The following is a 6,000-nucleotide window of genomic DNA, read 5'->3' as shown; positions in this document are numbered from 1 at the left end:
GGCGGCAATTAGGCATTGATTTAGCAAGCAATAACCCCCACCTCCATCCAACATCCCAGCTCCAGCTTGAAACTCTTTTAAAGTTCATGCAATAAACTCGTTAATCTCAAAGGTGTTACTATATCACCTCGCATACCGATATGTCATGCTAACATGGCTATGTGTCAGAATTCTACCACATGAAAACCTAGGGCAATTGATCAAATAACTGGCATTAGTATATTTATATCCCCCTTTATTCCATCATGTTACACAAGATGACACCCATGAGGGTCTCAGACGTTAGCCTACCCAGATACCAGGCTTAATTATGGCCTGTTACAGACTGCCAAAATAAAGCTGCTTCGGGTCTCTTTGGAGGTATGCTATTTAAATGATGCATGGGTCCTAAGAGTCCGGAGGTCGCGCCAAAGCCACACTCCATTCCTAAGCACTCGAGTGCAGCTTTGGTGCAGCTTCCGGATTCTTCAGATGCATGCATCATTTAAACAGCATACCTCCAAAGAAACCCAAAGCAGCTTTATCTTGGCAGTCTGTAACAGGCCTATGAAAGGCCAGTCAGTAAAAAGAAGTGGTCATCCTAATTCAGTACCGCAGGGCGTATTTTCAGATTTGTTTAAACTCTCAAGTTCCTTGTACTAAATTTATCAAATACGCTGTGCATCTTGAAAAGTTCTTAACAACAAAAAGACCAAACCAAATTCTCACTCACCCATATTGGCTAGTTGGGAAATTCGCTGACAAAAGTCTGGACAATTGTAGAACCCTTCACCAGCTGGGAAGAGTCAAACAGATTTCCTTTCCTACTTATGTTCTCTGCATGGAACTACTGACTTCCTCACCATTAGAATTTTATCCTGTCACCTGGTTTGGCTTTTGGAGCAACAAAGGGTTTACCTACAAATCCAAGCACCTGCTGACTGCCTATCTGTAATTCTATAAAGGATTTAATGAAGTTCAAGTTTTGTATAAGTGAATGACCCAGAATTTGGTGGTTGGTGCTATTATTTTCAACTGCATTCACTCATAAACTTGCAAAGTGCTCACATGGTAATGTAAAACGCTTTGCATCTGGAACCTTTACTACAAAGAAATAATATTGTATTAATTTGGGACAGATGCAAAAAAGCTAGACCTGACCTCAAAGGATTTTTTTTTTTTTTTACAAATAAATACAGGATATGTAGACGATGACTAGATTTGATGAGTAGCTTTCAGCACTTTTCTAAAAGTGACTATCATCCCAGAGCAAAATATGATCAAAATGACTGGAACTAAAGGGAGGTTATTTTCCTTATATAACATTATGAGGACCATCAGCACAGTCCCAGAAAATATGCAATGTACACCATTAGTGATGAACCCAGATCTCACACAACGTCAACCTATTTGTAAAAGTGGGGTGATGCAGTGTTTTCAGTAATTTTGCCAGACGTTTCTGCCATGTTGATTCTAACTTCTGGTGGTTGTGGAAGCAGCAACCACAAAGATTAAAAATATATACTGTATTTACCTTTATATCGCTAGAACAAGAGCAGAAGAACCTTACTGGATCAGACTAAGGAAAGGCTCATCCAGACCACAATTGTCAGTCAATAACCAGCCTTCAGGAAAAGTGATAGGTGACTCTCATAGGCCCAGTGCATGTGTTTGGGTGAGCAATTGTGGGCTGAGAGTTGGAAGGAAAAAGTGTAACCCTTTGTCCTTGTCATGCTGGCTCTATATCTGGGATTCATATGCAGAACAAAAGCATCAAACATGTGTTTGGGGATGTTCAGAGTCTATAATAATACTTTGAAAATTCATCACTGTTACTTTTGTCACTTTTTAGGTACTCATTGTTAGGGTTACCAGGATGAGAATGGGAGACTACTCCTGTACCTTTACATGCCTTCCATGTGAGAGAAGTGAGCTAGGTTTTTTCATAGGGATTAAGAGATGAGTATAACATTTGGATGTTTGGAGGCGGCGTGGCCGTGACGTCGTAAAGGCGGCACCCATGTGGACAGGGCAACGCCATTTTGTACATACTCTGTATGTACTAGGGTTGCGGGCATCAAAAAGAGACGCCCCCAGGCAACCCTAGTATGTACGGAGTACGTATGAAACAGCCCGTTTGTACAGGGCCAAAGATACTCTCCATCTGAGAGAGCAACCCTTTTTCTTGCCCCTCAGCTACAATGCAAGTAGTTTCTTGGTCACCCGAGACATCCTCTTACCCAACCACAGCAGCAGCCCCCAGAATTTGCCAGATACCTTTGGAGAGGATTTGGATGGTACACAAGTTCATAGCTCCTTGTGCACTTTCAAAAAGAAGGTATATGTTCACATAGCCCTCACTTACATGGATATACATCCCCAAAAGGATTGCAGCCATTATTTTCAGCTTTTAATCTTCTGTCATCTCCTACTCAAGACATGAATAAAGTGTCACCCATAGATATTCGTTTTCAAAATTAAAATTGGTGCTTGAAAGTGAAATTGGATTCCCTCAACTCCAATATCTGCTGACTCTCATAAAAAGATGTAGGTGAATGTTATTGATTATGGAGTTCTGACATCTGTTGTAAAACGCATCTGGTCTCATCATGTGGTCTATCAGGATACTGGGAGATGAAATATCAAGTGCAAGCAGCATCAAGCTAGATTCCTTTCTGTCTGTGTTAGGGATCTGGCTTTCAAATATATGAGCCATTCTCTGAGCAGAAATAGATGACAAATGAATCTATATATTTAAAAGAGGGCTTCTGAAGCAGGAACATGTCTTATAACTGGGGGAGTTGTTTTTTAAACTGGCTTGATTTTGTTTGTGCCTGGTTTATCAGAAATTTGTAAGATGTTTCTTCTTTCAGTGTGATCTCCAAACAATATTATCATACATACCCTTTATTACAAATTGACACACATGAGTGTTGTTGTTCATGTTGCCAAATCAAGACCAGCCACATATGAGAGTGAGGCAGGCACTGTACTCACTGCCTAACTATTATACAGCCAGGTTAATGGTTTTCTTGCTGGTGTATAAAATCCTAAAGAACTTGCAACCTGGTTACTTGTGGACCATCATCTTCATTACAGTCCTTGAGGTTGTCTGGAGAGGGCCTCCTGGTGATACTGGGATTCACTCCTCATTGGATATCTCCACACGAGGCTTTATACAAAAGAGAAAATATAATGAAGGATAATTGGATTACTTTTGGAGATATGATTGTGTTCGAAGGCAAGGAATTTAGAATAAGAACACAAGAAGAATTAAATAATAGTGGTATCCCATGTCATTGGTTACTCCAAAGGCAAATGAAAGCAAAGGTTAAAGTAGAAATAAAAAATTACAGGATTAAAGAGGAGAAGACAGAATTAGAAAAAAATGTATTACGTGAAAATCAAAAAAAACCTATCTAACATTTATAAAATATTGTTAATATTTTAACACTAATTTATTTTTATTTTATTTTAGCAGAATGATCCAGTTTGGGGTATTCTTTTTGTGAATACTCTTCCTGTCCCCAATAATTCTTATTTTTAGATATAAGATAAAAAACTATTTTTGCAAGCATCCTAGAAAAGTTACCTTTAAAACAAATGGATGCAATGTCATGCTGAAGCCCTCTGCAATTAGGCAGTGTTAGGGTGAAGTTCTGAGTCCCAGAGCATCATCCAACCACTGCTCAGTTATGCTTCGGCATTTTCAAGGTAATTACTAGTCTTAAAAAGTAACTTTCGTAGCTCTGTTTCTTGGTGTATTTATGTCTTGCATTTTGTTTGCTCTGATGGATAATGCAGATGTTGCCTAATGATTCTATGCAAGTTTGAAATTTTAGATAAAAATGATTTATAAACATGAATATATAAGAAAGATAGGTAGGTTGCATCCTTGTGTACATGTACATGCCTTCAAATCACCTGTCACCTTAGGGCAACACCATGAATTTTGTAGGGTTTTCTTAAGTAAAAAAATACTCATAGGTGGTTTTGCCAGTTCTTTCCTCTGCCTACAGCACTATTATTTGTTGGCGGTCTTCCATCCATGTACTGAACAGACCTGACTCTCCCTAGCTTCCAATAGCAGACAGGATCTGGTGGCTTTAGGGTATTTAGGCCACCCTAGGTTACATTCATACTGACAATTAAATCAGCTTCATACCATTGTAATTGCCATGGCTCCGTTCTGTAGAATCCTAGGACTGATAGTTTGGGGAGAGACACAGACTCCTCTGCTAGGCAGCTGTGGTGTTATAAGTGCACTAAAACTCTCTAGAAGGTAATTCTGTATCTATTTCCAAACTACATATCTCAGCATTACATAAAAATGGAGCCTTGGCAATTTAAGTGCAAACTGCTGTAACTGGTAAGTGTAGATACAGGATGGATGGGTCAGGCCTAAGGTTAGAAGAATTAAATCATCATCATCATCCCTAAAATGGACAGCAACAGCAAAGCACACAGCCCAATGAGGACTGAGCATGCTCAGTGGCCATAGGCTGCATCCACACTGCAGAAATAATCCAGTTTGACCCCACTCTGGTGCAGCCAAAGACTGCTGAATAGCTGTTGGTGAAGGAGTATATAACCAGTTGGGAAATGGAATAGAGTGTCCTGGAAGAGAAGAAATAGGGCACTCCATGTATTAGCATATTCTTGCAAGTCCCACTTGTTTCTAATAAAGACTTTTTTAAAAAAACTGCACTCCTAAAATCAGTTGCTGGGAATAAGACTGTTGAAATGAAGGCATTCGTTGAGTAACTATGCTTACCATTCTGGAAACAAAACTTATTGAACACAGTTGAACTTACTTCCAAGTAAGCATGCATAGGATTTGAGATAACATGGTAATCAAGATAAGCTTAACAATCAATTTGGCAAGATGTTCCTTACATTCAGTTTAAAGCACAGCTGGCCTTCACTGTTTTGTTTGTGGTACTGTGGGGTTTTTCAGGTAGAAACCCATCTACTCAGTAATAAAATGTAGCCTCATCTTTGACAGAGGTGGGTTCCAGATGAACAGCTGGTGATAAAACAGTGGTACACTTGATACTGCAAGTGGAGCATAGAAAAGGTAGGATGCCAAACTTGCTCCAAGTAGATTTTGGCTTGGAATCCCATGTTCACATCCCTGTGGAGCCTTCCATTATCTTGAGTGACAAGGACCCTGATGTAAGAGATTTCCCACATCCCTCCCCAAAGTCCAGCAACATGACTGGAGCATTTCATTTTTGAAATCCTTTCAACTACTCTGAGCCCCCACAGAGTCTGGTGAATGCAACTTCTTAATTGTTTACCAGAATGTTTGCCACTTAAAATGAAGCCATTCCAGGTACTTTGAGCTTAACTGATACTCACCTAGTGTTTTGCCAAACGTCTTCCCGAGTTTGTTTTCTCCTGTATGTTGAGAGACAGCATGGCCCTTTCTCGTCTGGCTGCAAAGCAGCCAAAAAGGGCTTTTTATTTCCGTTCTGGTTTTCAAAGCTCTTGGCTTCGTTGGAAAGGTGTTTAATGAACCACGTACCGTAAAGGTATGCGCTCCGTCACAAAGTCCGGCTCCTGGCTCCTTCACAATGCACAGTAACACAGAAGCCTTGTATACACAGAGGAGGCGAGAGCAACCTGTGAGGAAACAGAACCTGTGGATGAAAGCTTTCTATTGATGAAACATCCCAAAGAATGAACCAGATCCTTGATTTTACTCTGCCTTTATGGAAAGGCAATCTTCCCACTGATTTCGGTTTTAAGATGGTAAAAACTTCAAAACAGAACTAGAGGTCTTGATGGACTTGCTGCAGCCACTTCTAGTTTCTAAAATGATTTATGCAAACTCGTGACCTCAGATTCATTCTACTTACCATTTAAGGGAAAAACTGGCAATTTTTTGCAAAATTGGGTCATTTTACATTTGGAACTGATAAAATGGGACTTAATCAACATTCTCCTTTTTCAGTGCAGTGTAGTGACTATCTCACCCACTGTTCCTGGAATAACAAATAGCAAATAAAAACCTGCTGC

Source organism: Sceloporus undulatus, chromosome 1 (genome assembly GCF_019175285.1).
Source record: "Sceloporus undulatus isolate JIND9_A2432 ecotype Alabama chromosome 1, SceUnd_v1.1, whole genome shotgun sequence".
NCBI classification, from domain to species: Eukaryota; Metazoa; Chordata; class Lepidosauria; order Squamata; family Phrynosomatidae; genus Sceloporus; species Sceloporus undulatus.
Note: the sequence above shows the minus strand (reverse complement) of the source record.